Raw genomic sequence first — 16,833 nt, 5'->3', positions numbered from 1 at the left:
AGAGTCAGTGATCCTCTGGTGAGACCCCTGGCCGTGTGAGTAGCGGGAATTCTTAAAAAAAAAAAAAAAGAAGTTGAGTGCTTCATGTTTTGCTCTGCAGTCTCCCAGGCTCCGAAGGGTTTATTTTCGGTGTTTCTCCTGCCTCTGCGCCTCAGCGATGCCACGTGCATTGTGTTGTGTGGCTTGTGGAGAGCCGGCGGGGAGGCTCTCCTGCGATAGCCTCTGCTCCCGCTGCATCCCCGGAGGAGAAGGCTCTTCGGCCTTTAAAGAGGGGGCTACGGGGAGGACTGCTGCGAGGCCCCGTGGTGCAGGTAAGCCTTCACATGGTCAGAGCAGACGGCCTGCTTCGTTCTCGCGGAGCACGGGAACAGCAGCCATTTTGGGAGCCTCGGAGGAGTCCTCTGACATCCCGGCAGGGGGAGGGGATTCCCCTCCCACTCTTTCTCCCCATAAGAGAAGACCCGGTTCCCATCGGATGGAGCTTAAAGGGCCAGTCCTCATTTTCTGCGGATTTTGTGTTACTTATGCAAAAGGCTTATTTGGCTAGCCTTATGCCTACGGGGGAGCCAGATCCGGGTCTTGCAAGGCCGGTTCCTCCTCCTGCAAATCTTCCTCGCCCGGATCCTCCGGAGGTATCCAGGAACCGGGGCATTCGAGGATCGTCTGGGTCTGGTGAGCCCGCTCTGGTGGGTGACTCTGCGGCTGCGGATCCCCTGCAGGGAGATGGGGATGCGGAGCGGATGGCCCTTGTTGAGGGTGATGATCCTCACGTCCTCCGCTTTTTTTGTCAAGATGAACTGGAGCCCCTGATTCCGTATGTCCTGTCGGAGCTAGGGATTCAATCCCCCCCCCCCCCAGAGGTCCCGGCTACGGATTCAGTGGACCCAGTCCTGTCGAGTCTTCGTCCTCAGACTAAGACTTTTCCTTTCATCCCATGTTGCTGCAGCTCATGTTTCGCGAGTGGGATGCCCCAAAGGCGAGCCTACGTGTGGGGCGTGCCATGGATAAATTTTATCCGCTCCCAGATGATTCCCTGGAAATGCTTAAGGTCCCCAAAGTGGATGTGGCAGTGTCGGCGTTTACGAAGCATACCACAGTGGCAGGGGCGGTTGCCCTTAAAGACCAGCAGGATCAAAAGCTCGAGGTGCACTTGAAAAGGATTTTTGAGGTGTCAGCTCTGGGGCTCAGGGCGGCCGTCTGATGGAGTGAGTGAGCTTGCGTTGGGTGCAGCAGTTGCTGAGAGCAAGAGAATTTTCCCCGGAGGAAGCGGAGCAGGTAGATCGTCTGGAGGCAGCAGTGGCAGATGGGGGGGCGGGTGCCTTATATGATCTCCTCCGTACTTCGTCCCGTACCATGGCCTCGGCAGTGTCGACTAAAAGGCTGTTGTGGCTCCGTAACTGGTCGGCTAATGTATCTTCTAAGTCTCAGTTGGGGGCACTTCCTTTCAGAGGAAAATTCTTGTTTGGAGAAGATTTGGAACAGCTTATTTAAATATTTAGGGGATAATAAGTTATACAAGCTTCCCGAGGTTAAGCCTAAGTCTTCCAAGCCTTTTGGACCGTCGCTGTCTCATTTTCGAAGTCTGCGCCGGTTTCGGCAGTCCAGGCCATCCTATGGTCAGCGTCAATCTTCGTGTAGGCCCCGGGCTTGGGCTCCTTCCTTTCGAGGCCGTCTGCCTCCTTGTGACGGAGTCCATCCCGGTCCGGCAGCCAAGTCCTCACAATGAGATAACACCGACCCATTCCTCCATTCCGGTGATAGGGGGTTGGCTCTCCCTATTCTATGAGGAGGGTTCAACATAACGTCTAAGCATCATACAACACGGCTACGCGTTAGAATTTGCTTGGCCCCTGCGAGACCTGTTTCTAATCTCTCCCTGCGGATCTCTTCAAAAGCGGCGCATCGAGGCTCAAACCCTTTGACAGTTGGAGGATCTGGGAGCGGTTGTTCCAGTTCCTCCAGACGAGCACCGGACAGGGAGGTATTTGATTTATTTCATGGTCCCCAAGAAGGAAAGACTCTTTTTGTCTGATCCTAGACCTGAAGGTGGTCAACAGAGCCCTCCGGGTGCCCCATTTTTGCATGGAGACCCTGCGTTCGGTGATAGCGGCTGTACGCAAAGGAGAGTTTCTAGCTTCGCTGAACTTGACGGAAGCATACCTTCACATTGGTATTCGCAAGGATCATTATCTGCGTTTCTCCGACTCCGGGGTTTCCCTTCGTACGGTGCCATCCTTCCTACCAAAGGTGGTCTCGGCCTTCCACGTCACTCAAACGGTGGAGCTTCCAGCGTTCGCTTCAGAGGAATCCCGGTCTCTCCGGCTCCTGGACGTCAAGCGTGTGCTGCTCCGTTACCTGGAGGTTACCAATGACTTCCGGGTATCCGATCATTTGTTTGTCCTCTGGTCAGGACCGAGGAGAGGTTCTCAGGCATCCAAGACGACTATTGCGCGCTGGATAAAGGACGCCATCTCATCGGCTTACATTGCGGCGGGTTGGGTGCCGCCTCGCAGCGTGTCGGCTCATTCCACGCGATCCCAAGCGGCGTCCTGGGCGGAATCTCGCTCCGTTTCCTCCCAGGAAATCTGCCGTGCGGCGACGTGGAAGTCGTTGCTCACTTTTTCCAGACATTACAGACTACACCTGGCGCCTCAGTGCACGGGTTCTTTTGGCGATCAAGTTCTCCGAGCAGGTCTCTCAGGACCCCACCCGGTTTGGGGAAGCTTGGGTACATCCCACTGTCTGGACTGATCCAGGTACGTACAGGGAAAAGAAAATTATTCCTTACCTGCTAATTTTCGTTCCTGTAGTACCATGGATCAGTCCAGACGCCCGCCACTAGGGGTTTCATTAGGTCCTGCTCGGATTCTTCCAGGTAACTTTCATTCTGTTTGTCTCTGATTATTGTTACTGTTCACAGCTCCTCACAAGTTGACTGTTGGTGGTCCCGTTGACCGTTTGTTTACTTATATCTTTCTCTGTTCCTTTTTGGGGATGGATCTGGATCCAAAATGTTGTGTTTTGCTTTTGGGCTTTGCTATACGTTATACTGAGCTCCAGCAGAGGGTGCACTACTCTATATGCTGACACTCTCAAACTCTGTTCTGACTCCATCTGCTGGTCGGGGGATATAACCCACTGTCTGGTACTACAGGTCTGGTACTACTGTCTGGTACTACAGGAACGAAAATTAGCAGGTAAGGAATAATTTTCTTATAGTCAACAAGATTAGCCAGAAGCTATAAAATCATTGAAAGGAAATCCTAAAACACACCAAGTTAACTGAGAGCGTGTGAAAAAAGTGATTCTGATTGGTAAAACTTGATTCAATGAGCACTTCACAGATAAAAGGAAAGCTTAGTAAAAATTAAATATAAACTGATCCGTGAATTCTTATAATCAACTTAGAGAGGTGTGCAAATGCAAGAGAGAGAGAGAAGTGTAATGTTGACAGGCACACTGATTAGTCTCAGGTATTATTGTTCAGAAAAGGTCTCCTTGTTGGAAATTGGCCAGTTACCAACAGCATAGCTGAGAGAAAATCGTAAAGAGACTCTGTCCAAACTAAACCTGGAAGTGCAAATGACAGCATATGATAAGCGCAATAAGGTAAACAGAGCGCTAGCTATATTAACAGTCTATCAGTATTGATTGGCTTAAGAAATTAGTCACTCTCAGAAAAACTTCCATATATAAGAAATGTTCTTTTATTGATAAGAAAGAATAGGGTATTAATTACCTATTGATTTGCATAAATAGACAAGAAAGTTCAACAAGGCTACAGGATATACATTATAGGGAACATTCTATTTGGCTGGAAGAATTTTGGGCACAGAGTAGAAGGCCGGTTTTCATTTTTTGAGTTGTTTAAAGAGATTATCAATCCCGAAATCTTACCATCCTATATTATTACTCAACTTTGATTATGAAACTTAGCAAAAATTATGGCTGAAAGGTTAGCAGGTATAGCATCTGCGAGACTAGAAGATTGGGCATCCATATGGCAGATGAAATACAATGTGGACAAGTGCAAGGAGGTGCATATAGGGCGACAAAGTTGATAATATGCTGAAATCATCGGCTCAGTGTGCTGTGGCGTTCCCTTGTTTCTCCTACCCTTGTTCTCTGTAATACGTTAAGTTATCTGTAAACCGATATGATGTACCCAAGAATACCGGTATAGAAAAGTTCTTAAATAAAATAAAAAAGCAAACAATGTTAGGAATTATTAGGAAGGGAACAGCAAGTAAAACAGAGGATGCCATGCCATAAATGCTCATACAGGCCGATACAGAAAGAAACACGGGAGAGCGGGCGAGCACCTGCTCTCCCGGTGCACGCACAGGCCAGTGTCCTGTGCACGCGATACAGTAAATAAAAATATTCAAATTAGGGCCCGCGGTAAAAAGAGGCAGCTGTCAGTGAGTTTGATAGCCGACACTCAATTTTGCCGGCGTCTGTTCTCAAACCCGCTGACAGCCATGGGTTTGAAAACCGGATGCCGGCAAAATTGAGCGTCCGGTTTTCAAGCTGCGGGCCGATTTAAAATTTTTTATTTTATTTTTTTATTATTATAAACCTTTGGGACCTCCGACTTAATATTGCCATGATATTAAGTCAGAGGGTATACAGAAAAGCAGGTTTTACTGCTTTTCTGTACACTTTCCCGGTGCCGAGAGAAATTAACGCCTACCTTTGGGTAGGAGCTAATTTCTGAAAGTAAAATGTGCGGCTTGGCTGCACATTTTACTTTCTGAATCGTGCGGGAATAACTAATAGGGCCATCAACATGCATTTGCATGTTGCGGGTGCTGTTAGTTTGGGGGGGGGGGTTTGGACGCGCGTTTTCGATGAGCTATTACCCCTTACTGAATAAGGGGTAAAGCTAGCGCGTCGAAAACGCGCGTCCAACCGCGGGTTACCAGTGCGCTCCAGTGGAGCGCACTGTACTGTATTGGCCTGATAGTTTGAGCAATAAAATCCCAGACCTACAGGCCCTAATGGTAGAGGTAGAATTGTACATTGGTGGTTCACTGAGTCTCATGTTTTAGATGCGGCCATCCCAAGCTATAACTTGTTAAGGAAGGACAGAGAGGGCAGAAAAGGGGGAGGAGTAGCTCTCTATGTCAAAAACAATATTCAAGCAACTGAATTGTAAGAGACATGGGGAAAAGAATAAGCATTATGGACCATCCTAAAAAGAAAAGATGGTGCTTCCATTTGTACTGGTGTGATCTACAGGCCTTCAACCCAAATGGATGAACTGGACGGATACCTGATTGAGGACATCCAAAAGTTGGGAAATAGGGAAAAAGTGTTGCCCATTGTGGATTGGAGCATCCCTTCTGCGGAATCTACAAAAAGAGAAATAGTGGATGCCTTTCAGTATGCTTTGCTCAAACAAATGGTAATGGAACCAATGTGGGAGGGTGAGATCCTCGATCTAGTGCTCACTAATGGGTATAATGTCTCTGATGTTCGGGTACATGTTCTCCTGAGCAGTAGTGATCATCAGTTGGTATGGTTCGATATCACAAATAGAATACAGAGAAGTCACACCAAGACCTAAGTTTTGAATTTAAGAAATACAGACTTTGTCAAAATGGGGGATGTACCTGGAGGAAGATTGGGAGAAAATGGTTTTGGTAGAACAACAGTGGGCCAAATTAAAAGGAGCTATTATAAAGGCAACAAATCTATATGTTAGAACTGTTAAGAAGAGTAAGTGGAAAAAGAAATTGATATTGTTCTCTAAGGAGCTGGCTGAAAATATTAAGGCAAAAAGAACAGCATTCGAGAAGTATAAAGGATCTAAAAAAAAAAAAAAGGAAGAATATCTGTTAAAAATGAGGGAGTCTAAGAAAGAAATCAGGAAAGCAAAAATTCAAGCAGAAGAAAGAATTGCCAAAGAGGTAAAGAGAGGAGACAAAATATTTTTCAGATATATCAGAGAAAGAAGGAAAGTCCGAAGAGGTATAGTGAAATTGAAAGATAAGGAGCAGTGTGTGGAGAGAAATGAAGAAATGTCGTAAATATTAAACAAATACCCTGGAGAGGGATCGTTGCTGGTTGACAAGACCATAGATGGAGATGGGGTAGATGAATCTCTGTTTACAGAAGAAAATGTATGGGAAGAACTAGGGAAATTGAAAGTGGACAAGGCCAAAGGGCCTGATGAGGTTCATCCCAGGATACTGAGGGAGCTCAGAGATGTGCTGGCGGGTCCACTATACAAACCTATTCAATAGATCCCTGGAAACAGGAGTGGTGCTGAGTGATTGGAGAAGAGCGTTGGTGGTCCTACTTCACAAGAGTGGGAGCAGAGAGCACGCTGGAAACTACAGGCCAATTACCTTCATCTCGGTGGTGGGAGAATTAATGGAGGCTCTATAGTCAGGAGGATTGCTGGACCCGATGCATCATAGATTCACCAGGGGAAGGTCCTGTCAGACAAATCTAAAAGATATTTTTGATTGGAAGACTAAAGAATCAGATCGAGGAAGAGTGCTCAATGTAATCTACTTGGGTTTCAGTAAAGCTTTTGATACGGTCCTGCATAGGAGGCTTAGGAATAAAATGAGAAGCTTGGGAGTGAACGCCAAGGTGGTAACCTAGATTACAAACTGGTTGATGGGTAGAAGACAGCATGTATTGGTAAATGGAATCTACTTTGAAGAGAGAAACAGTGTTAAGTGGAGTGCCACAAGAATCACTGTTGGGACCGGTTCAGTTCAATATCTTTGTGAGCGAAATTGCAGAAGGTAAAGTTTGTATATTTGCAGATGATTCTAAGATCTGCAACAGAGTGCACATGCCGGAAGGAGTAGAGAGAATGAAACTTGATTTAATTGTTGCGACTGTCGCTGTCCGACGTCTCCACTTCGCCCTCATTACCTCCTTGGCGACTCCCTCTTGCTCAAGTGGAAGGTTGGCTGCTGCGGCGTCATTCTGCTGTCTTCCTCCGGCGTCTCCAGAGCGGCTCGACGCTGCAATCTGCCATGTTTCACAAGGGCCTAAGGGCGCATGCACGGCATGGCCCCAACTGATGTACCAGCAATGGCGCGAACCTCAGGGGCATCCCCTTGAGATGACGTCAGCAGTACCGGATATATAAGGTCTTAGAAATCGCTAACTAATAGAGTTAGCAAGGGTTACTCTACCTAAGCTGCTCTGTCTCCTCGGACTTACCAGGGGTACCTCCTCCTCGGGGGCCTCGCTCTCTCTTTGTTTTTCAGGTCACAGTCTGGAACCGGTAGTTGCTCCTCGAAGGCCCATGTTCCCAGACTGGTTGCTGAATACTTACTCTCCTGAAAGTCATCGCTGCCTACTACACCAGTGAGTTACCATCTCTCTCTCTCAGAGCTTTCCCTGGAACCAGGTACTCGCTCCTCGAGGGCCTAACTCATTCCAACACCTGGACTACTTCTAGAAACTATTGTGTGAGTGTTACCATCAAGGTTCTGTTCCTGAACTCTGCATATCCTGACTACTCACTATATTCAGTTTCTCTACAGCTCAGTTATCCAGGATCGCTGTTCCAGTACCTGAGGGACTACATCCCTGCCGGGCACTTCCAGCTGACTACTGCCACCTCTGGTGGTTCAGTATACTGCTTAATAAAAGAAGTAGTGTGTGTCTGTCTCCATACTCTGAGCCTGACCGGTGGTCCCTCTCGGGATCTTTCCCCGGGGGCGTGGTCATCTGCCACCGGCCCAAGGATCCACCCACAACTACCTCAAACACCAACAGATTGCTAACTCCATGGATCCGGCACAACTCAGTGCTTTGCAGGCCATACCGTTCCTGGCACAGCACATTGTGGAGCAGAAGACGCCTTGGAAAAACTTAATTCAGCGTTTCATCAGCTACACACACAGAAGATTCAAGGCACAGCTTCCAACCAAGAAGGTCAGTTACAGGAGGTAACTTTAAAAACTGCTGTACCACTGGCAGCTCCTATCCTCTCTTCCGGTGAAATTCAGAAGGCCTGGGACTTCTTAAACCAGTGCTGCATGCACTTTGCCTTACAGACATCTTTATTTCCAATGGCTCTTTCCAAGACCACCTACATCCTTTCATACCTGGATGGTAGGGCCTTGTCTTGGGCATCTACCTTGTGGGAGCACAAGGACCCCATTTTGCAGGACATAGGATTTATGGACTTATTTAAATCCTTTTTTCAACGACCCTGCTCGTACTGCTGTAGCTGGTTCTACTTTGGTGGAATTAAAGCAAGGCAGCAGATCATTGGCTGAATTGCCATCGAATTCAAAACTCTTGGTGGCAGAACTTCGCTGGGACCCCAAATGTCTCAAGACACTCTTTTGCAGAGGCCTGGATACCCGTTTAAAAGATGAGCTGGCTGCTCGCGAAACACCCGACTCGCTGGACAAATTAGTAGCCTTGGCCACTCGGATTGATCATCGGCTCCGGGACAAGGTGAAGGAACTCCAGCCCAAGGTGTTTCCTGGGTTGAAACAGGCTAGTGCCATATCTGCACCTTGGATGGTTCCAATAATTCCTGCTGTAGATAAAGATGAACCAATATAACTTGGTCGTGGACATTTAACTTCCAAAGAAAGAAGACTTTGGAAGAAGCGTGGTCTTTGCATGTACTGTGGTCAGCCCGGCCATAATGTCTCTACATGCTCCATTCGTTCGGAAAACCGAAGGGCCTGAGTCCTGCAGGAGGACTGTTCTTAGGCCATACCGCGCCCACTCCTCCACTTTTCCTTCCAGTCTCTTGGACTCACGGACCGGTCACGGTTCAGACTCCTGCCCCGATGGACCCATGGGCAGAAGGCAACTTTAATCGCAGACGTCTAATGGAAGACGTGAGAAGTCCCTCCATCAAGCTGGAAGATCCACTACTGTGTCATCTTATGAACGTTTCCCAACACCGCCACTTCCACTGAAGCTCAGTGACGTCCCAGCAGCTCATCCACTGCTGCTGATTTTCATAACGCTTTCCACGTTTTCATCTGAAACCACTCATACTCAGCGAAATTTCTTCCAAAAGATCCACCTGTCATCAATGCAGAAGACGACTTAGAATTCAAAGTTGAAGAGGATCTGGATGTTCGTATGAGGCAAGACTTTTGAATACCTTCTGAAGTGGAAGGTTTCGGCCCCAAAGAAGATTCTTGGGAGCTTCAGACCAATATCCTGGACAAAGAGATGCTTCATCAGTTCCACCTCACGCATCCTTCAAGATCTAAGCCTGGTACCCGAAGGGGAAATCGCCCTTTGAAGGGGGGTACTGTTGCGACCATTGCTGCCCGAAGTCTCCACTCCGCCCTCCTCACCTCCTTGGTGACTCCCTCTTGTTCAAGTGGAAGGTTGGCTGCCGCAGCGTCATTCTGCCGTCTTCCTCCGGCATCTCCGGAGCGGCTCAACTCTGCAATCCGCCATGTTTCTCAAGGGCCTAAGGGCGCGCACGCACGGCGCAGCCCCGACTGATGTACCAGCAATGGCGCGAACCTCAGGGGCGTCCCCCTGAGATGACGTCAGCAGTACCAGATATATAAGGTCTTAGAAATTGCTTACTAATCGAGTTAGCAAGGATTACTCTACCTAAGCTGCTCCGCCTCCTCGGACTTACCAGGGGTACCCGCTCCTCGGGGGCCTCGCTCTGTCTTTGTTTTTCAGGTCACAGTCTGGAACCGGTACTCGCTCCTCGAGGGTCCATGTTCCCAGACTGGTTGCTGAATACTTACTCTGCCTGAAAGTCATTGCTGCCTACTACACCAGTGAGTTACCATCTCTCTCTCAGAGCTTTGCCTGGAACCAGGTACTTGCTCTTAGAGGGCCTAACTCATTCCAACACCTGGACTACTTCTAGAAACTAATGTGTGAGTGTTACCATCAAGGTTCTGTTCCTGAACTCTGCATATCCTGCCTACTCACTATATTCAGTTTCTCTACAGCTCATTTATCCAGGATCGCTGTTCCAATACCTGAGGGACTACAGCCCTGCTGGGCACTTCCAGTTCACTACTGCCACCTCTGGTGGTTCAATATACTGTTTAATAAAAGAACTAGTGTGTGTGTGTCTCCTTACTCTGAGCCTGACCGGTGGTCCCTCTCGGGATCTTTCCCCGGGGGCGTGGTCATCTGCCACCGGCCCAAGGATCCACCCAGAACTACCTCAAACACCACCATTAAGGAAGCTTGAACAGTGGTCAAAGATATGGCAGCTGGGTTTCAATGCCAAGAAGTGCAGAGTCATGCATCTGGGTGCAATAATCCAAAAGAGCTGTATGAGATGTGGAGTGAAGGGCTGTTGTGCACGGAGCAAAAGAGAGACCTTGTGATGATAGTGTCTAGCGATCTGCAGATGGCGAAGCATTGTGATTAGGTGATAGCTAAAGCCAGAAGAATGCTGGGCTGCATAGAGAGTGGAATAACCAGTAAGAAAAAGGAGGTGAACATCCCCTTGTACAGGTCCTTGATGAGGCCTCACCTGGAGTACCATGTTCAGTTCTGGAGACCATATCTCAAAAGGGACAGAGACATGATGGAGGCAGTCCAGAGAAGGGCAAATAAAATGGTGTGGGGGGGGGGGGGGGGGTCTCCATCAAATGACTTATGAGGAGAGGTTGAAGGACCGAAATATGTGTTCCCTGGAGGAAAGGAGGTGCAGGGGAGATATGATACAGACCTTCAGATACCTGAAGGTTTTAATGATGCACAATCGACAAACCTTTTCCGTTGGAAATAAATCAGTAGAAATAGGGTCACATAATGAAACTCCAAGGAGGACGACTCAGAAGCAACATCAGAAAATATTTCCTCACGGACAGGGTAGTGGATGCCTGGAATGCCCTTCCAGAGGAGATGGTGAAGACAAAAACAGTGAAAGATTTCAAAGGGGCATAGGATAAACACTGTGAATCCTTACAGGCTAGAGGATGGAAATGAAGAAAAGAGTGCATAGGGGTAACTTGCTGGTGTGGCGGTCACTACCCTTAACTAATAAACCTTCATACTGTTGATGCAACTCTATTATTTCTCTCTGCTTTAATGGCAGGGGTAAAAGAGGAAAAGGGGAATTAGATTCAGACAGCAACCGACAAGTTAATTGAATTTTACAGTCTGGGTGTTGCGACCGTCGCTGCCCGACATCTCCACTCCGCCCACCTTACCGCATTGGCGACTCCCTCCGGGAGTCCTCATCCGGCGTCCCCGGACCGGCCTGACGCTGCAATCCGCCATGTTGACCTGATGCCTAGGGGCGCGCGCGCGCCACACAGCCCCGCCTCAAGTACCAGAAGTGGCACGAACCTCAGGGGCGTCCCCCTGAGATGACGTCATCCGCTTCAGATATTTAAAGGTCTCTGTATTGCTAACAGCTCGTTAGCAAGGATAAGGATTTGTTCTATCTACGCTGGTTAATCCTCCTCGGATTAACCAGGGGTACTCGCTCCTCGAGGGCCCTCGTTCCCGGACTTCTTCGGAATTTGCTTCTGCTTGGAAGTCATCGCTGCCTACTACATCTGTGAGTTACCATCGCACTCTCAGAGCTTTCCCTGGAACCAAGTACTCGCTCCTCGAGGGCCTACTTCATTCCATCTCCTGGGCTTCTATGAGACATTGTGTGAGTGTTACCATCAGGTTCTGTCCATGAACTCTGCATACCCTGCCTACTCATTATATTTCAGTTTCTCTACAGCTCAGCCTCCAGGGATCACTGTTCCAGTATCTGAGGGACTACAGCCCAGCTGTGCATTCCAGCTCACTACTGCCACCTCTGGTGGTTCAGTATACTGTCTAATAAGACACCTATACTGAACCACCTCTGGTGGTTCAGTATACTGTCTAATAAGACACCTATACTGAACCACCTCTGGTGGTTCAGTATAGGTGTCTAATAAAAGAACTAGTGTGTGTCTGTCTCCTAACTCTGAGCCTGACCCAGTGGTCCCTCTCGGGATCTTCCCCCGGGGGCGTGGTCATCTGCCACCGGCCCAAGGATCCACCCACAACTCTCCTAAATAATAACACTGGGAAAACAAGCATGAGGGTAACTTGCTGATGCGGTTGTTACTACCCTTAACCAAAAAGTCTGATACTTTTGATGCAACTCCAACATTGCTCTCTGCTTCAACGGCAAGAAGTAATGGGGAATTGGACTCAGACAGCAACCAACAAGGGTCCTGACTTTGACGGTCTGGGAAACTAAGTATGGGGGTGACCTGTATGGTGCGGCAGATGCTACCATAAGCTTGCTGGGTAGACTGAATGGACCATTTTATCCTTTTCTACTGTCATTTCTATGTTTTTATATTTTTATTTATCGCTGCTTGGTGAGACCACACCTTGAATACTTGTGCAGTTCCGGTTGCCGCATCTCAAAAAAGTATAGTTGCACTAGAGAAAATACAAAGAAAGGTGACCAAAAAGATAAAGGGCATGCAACGGCTCCCTATGAAGATACACTAAAGAGGTTAGGGCTGTTCAGCTTAGAAAAGAGACGGCTGAGGAAGGATATGATAGAGGTCTCCCAAATCATGAAAGGACTTGAACGGATAAATGTGAATCAGTTATGTACTCTTTCAGATAATGCAGATTCACTCGAGGCCCCAAATATTCTGTAATAACTCTCACTAGGACGAAGCAATCTGAACAAAACAACATGCAATGTGCTCCTCAGTATATGGAGCTTCGAACAAGCCAGGATACCCCCGCGCCGACATCCATCGCGACATTTCCTTTCTGTTTGCGAGATGGAGCAGCGTGTCACCACCAGACTTCTTCCTTTGGGGTACGCTCAAAGGAAAAGTCTATCGGAACAAGCCTCGCTCTGTGGAAGATTTGAAGGAAAACATCCAATATGAAATTTCTGCTATTCCCTCCGATTCGCTCTCAGACACGTTCAGGAACATGGAGCGCTGCATCGAAATGTGTCTGGCGGAAAATGGCGATCACTTCCAGCATCGCATGTAATGCAAAAGATTACACATACAAGGACTAGGACTAGGGGGCACTCCATGAAGATAGCAAATAGCACACTTAAAACATATCTGACATTCTTTTTCACTCAATGCACAGTTAAGCTCTGGAATTCATTGCCAGAGAATGTAGTTAAGACAGTGTAGCTGGGTTTAAAAAAGGTTTGGATAAGTTCCTGGAGGAGAAGTGTTAAGCAATAGGAATAGCCACTGCTTGATGCTGGCATTAGTAGCATGGGATCTATGTAATGTTTGGGTACTTGCCAGATACTTGGACTTGATTCAGATGGACTGAATCAAATCACGGTGAACCTAGAAGATGTGGTAGACCTGATTGACAAACTGAAGAGTAGTAAATCACCTGGACCAGATGGTATACACCCCAGAGTTCTGAAGGAACTAAAAAATGAAATTTCAGACCTATTAGTAAAAATTTGTAACCTATCATTAAAATCATCCATTGTACCTGAAGACTGGAGGATAGCAAATGTAACCCCAATATTTAAAAAGAGCTCCAGGGGCGATCCGGGAAACTACAGACCGGTTAGCCTGACTTCAGTGCCTGGAAAAATAGTGGAAAGTGTTCTAAACATCAAAATCACAGAACATATAGAAAGACATGGTTTAATGGAACAAAGTCAGCATGGCTTTACCCAAGGCAAGTCTTGCCTCACAAATCTGCTTCACTTTTTTGAAGGAGTTAATAAACATGTGGATAAAGGTGAACCGGTAGATGTAGTATCCTTAGATTTTCAGAAGGCATTTGACAAAGTTCCTCATGAGAGGCTTCTTGATTCATGTATAGAAGAATTTCACCCCTGTACTGTACTAATATCTTGACCCTGCATTTTTTAGCATTAAATTTTAGATGCCAGACTCTAGACCATGGAAAACTCCAGTCCTTGAGTGCCACAGATAGGCCAGGTTTTCAAGATATTCACTATGAATTTGCATGAGATAGAGTTGCATATAATGGAGGCAATGCATGCAAATCTTTCTCATGCATATTCTTTGTAGATATCCTGAAAACCTGGCCTATTTGTGGCACTCGATTGGAGTTCGCCATTCCTGCTCTAGACTGTTCCTTAAGTTTAACTAAATCTCTTCTCATGTTTTTCACACTTTTCTGGGTATCTACCCTGTTGTAGATTTTGGTATCATCCACAAAAATACAAGCCTTTCCCAATAGCCCTTCCACAATATCACTTATTTTATTTATTTTAAAAAAACTTATATCCTGCATATATCTAGGTATTCATGGCAGCTAACAAAATGTAAACATGAAAATCTTGAAAATAAGCTATTCAAGGACCGATCCCTGTGGCACATACTAGTAACTACCCTCTTCTCGGAGTAAACTCCCTTTACCACTACCTTTTTGTCTCCATTGACTCAACCAGTTCCTAACCCAGTTAGTCACTTTAAAGCCCACATCAGGGGTCCTCAGTTTATTTATAAGTCATCTATGCAGAACTGTATCAAAGGCCTTACTGACATCCAAGAACATTACCTAAGAACATAAGAATTGCCATACTGGGTTAGACCAAGGGTCCATCAAGCCCAGTATCCTGTTTCCAACAGTGGCCAATCCAAGTCACAAGGACCTGGCAAGTACTTAAACATTAAATAAATCTCAAACTACTATTGCTTAATAATTAATAGCAGTTTATGGATTTTTCCTCTAGGAACTTATCCAAATCTTTTTTAAACCCAGCTACACTAACTGCTGTAACCACATTCTCTGGCAATGTATTCCAGAGCTTAACTATGTACTAAATGAAATAATTTTCTTTGATTTGTTTTAAATGAGCTACTTCTTAACTTCATGGAATGCCCCCTAGTCCTTCTATTATCTGAGAGAGTAAATAACCAATTTACATTAACTTGTTCAAGTCGTTTCATGATTTTGTAGACCTATATCATATCCCCCCTCAGTTGTCTCTTCTCCAAACTGAACAGCTATAAATTCCTTTGCCTTATCTCATAGGGCAGCTGTTCCATGCCTCTTATCATTGGTTACCCTTCTCTGCACTTTCTCTAGTGCAACTATATCTTTTTTGAGATGTGGTGACCAGAATTGCACACAGTATTCAAGATGTGGTCTCACTGTGGAGTGTTACAGAAGCAGTATGACATCCATCGTTTTTTTTTTGCCATTCCCTTCTTAATAATTCCTAACATTCTGTTTGCTTTTTTGATCGCTGCAGCACACTGAGCCGATGATTTCAATGTATTATCCACTATGACGCCTAGATCTCTTTCTTGGGTAGTAACCTAACATTGTGTAATTACAGCAAGGGTTGTATGCATCACTTTGCACTTGTCCACATTAAATTTTATCTGCTATTTGGAAACCCAGTCTTCTAGTCTCACAAGGTCCTCCTGCAATTTATCACAATACTTGAGATTTAGCTACTCTGAATAATTTTGTCACCTTAAATTTGATCATCTCACTTGTTGTACCCCTTTCCAGATCATTTATAAATATATTAAAAGGCACTGATCCAAGTACAGATCCCAGAGGCACTCCACTGTTTACCTTTTTCCACTGTGAAAACAGACCATTTAATCCTACTCTCTATTTCCTGTCTTTTAACCAGTATGCAATCCACAAAAGGTCATCGCCTCCTATCCCATGACAAGTTAGTTTTCTTAGAGGCCTCCCATGCGGGATTTTGTCGAACACCTTCTGAAAATCCAAATGCACGACATCTACCGGTTCACCTTTATCCACATGTTTATTTACCCCTTCAAAAAAAAAAATGTAAGAGATTTGTGAGGCAAGATTTCCCTTGGGCAAATCCATGCTGGCTGTGTCCCATTAAAACATGTCTGTCTAAATGTTTTGTGATTTTATTCTTTATAACAGTTTCAACGATTTTTCCCAGCACTGAAGTCAGGGTCACTGGTCTATAGTTTCCCGGATCACCCCTGGAGCCCTTTTTAAATATTTGGGGTTACATTGGCCATCTTCCTTCAGGTACAATGGCTGATTTTAATGATAAGTTACAAATTAACTGAAATAGGTCTGAAATTTTATTTTTTAATTCGTTCAGAACCCTGGGGTATATGCCGTCCGGTCCATGTGATTTAATACTCTTCAGTTTGTCAATCTGTTATATCTTAGTGCTCTCCTCTGTTCAATTCTCTGGTCACTCAGTCAAAGAAATTGATCAGATTTGTCAGACAAGGCCTATTTCTGGTCGCCTTGGATTCCTTTCCTTCTCCTCTCCCTGGAAATCAGAGATCAGCCAGGGGAATCTCAAGTTTTTGGGCACGTTCAGAATTTGGCACCCAAGAATTTGGTACCTGTGTTGCCTATACCTAAATCCAGCCCTGAGTGATTCCATTAATTTACTCACCACTGAGGTCAAACTAACCGGCCTGTAGTTCCACTTTTGTGAAGAGGAACTACATCTGATTGTCTCCAGTCCTCCGGAACTACTCCCAATTCTAAAACAGCAATGAAAGGGTTAGCCAGCAGAGCTGTTATAATGTCTGTTTCTTTAATAACCTTAGATATATCTTGTCCAGTCCCACCACTTTATCTACTGATAAGCTAACTCCACTTCTATTGTTGATGTGATCAAGATATTGTAGGAAAACTGGATAGAGAAATCTGGAAAGAATACAATGCCATGTCTACTTTGCCAAGGATAGAGGATCATAGAAAAGTAGAAATACGTTTTAAGATAATATGATGCATGTATATGGAACTGTACTTGTTATGATTATACATCTACAAAGTAAGATCAAATACAATTTAATGACAGATAAGTGTTGAGAACAAAATTTTAGACATTTGATTATAGATGTAAGTACATGTACTCACTTTTCTGTGTTTAGCTGAGATATATTATTTTCACTAAGGTTTAATTTTAAA

At 45.8% G+C, this 16,833-nt stretch overlaps 1 protein-coding gene across 2 annotated transcripts in view; it reads left to right on the top strand.

The window, feature by feature from the left end:
• Window positions 1–16,833, top strand: part of INTS13 (integrator complex subunit 13) — a 560,030-nt gene that overhangs the window by 330,953 nt on the left and 212,244 nt on the right. The gene's annotated exons all lie outside the window — the stretch shown is intronic.

This window comes from Rhinatrema bivittatum, chromosome 4 (genome assembly GCF_901001135.1).
Source record: "Rhinatrema bivittatum chromosome 4, aRhiBiv1.1, whole genome shotgun sequence".
NCBI lineage: Eukaryota > Metazoa > Chordata > Amphibia > Gymnophiona > Rhinatrematidae > Rhinatrema > Rhinatrema bivittatum.
This window is presented reverse-complemented; position numbering and strand designations above follow the sequence as displayed.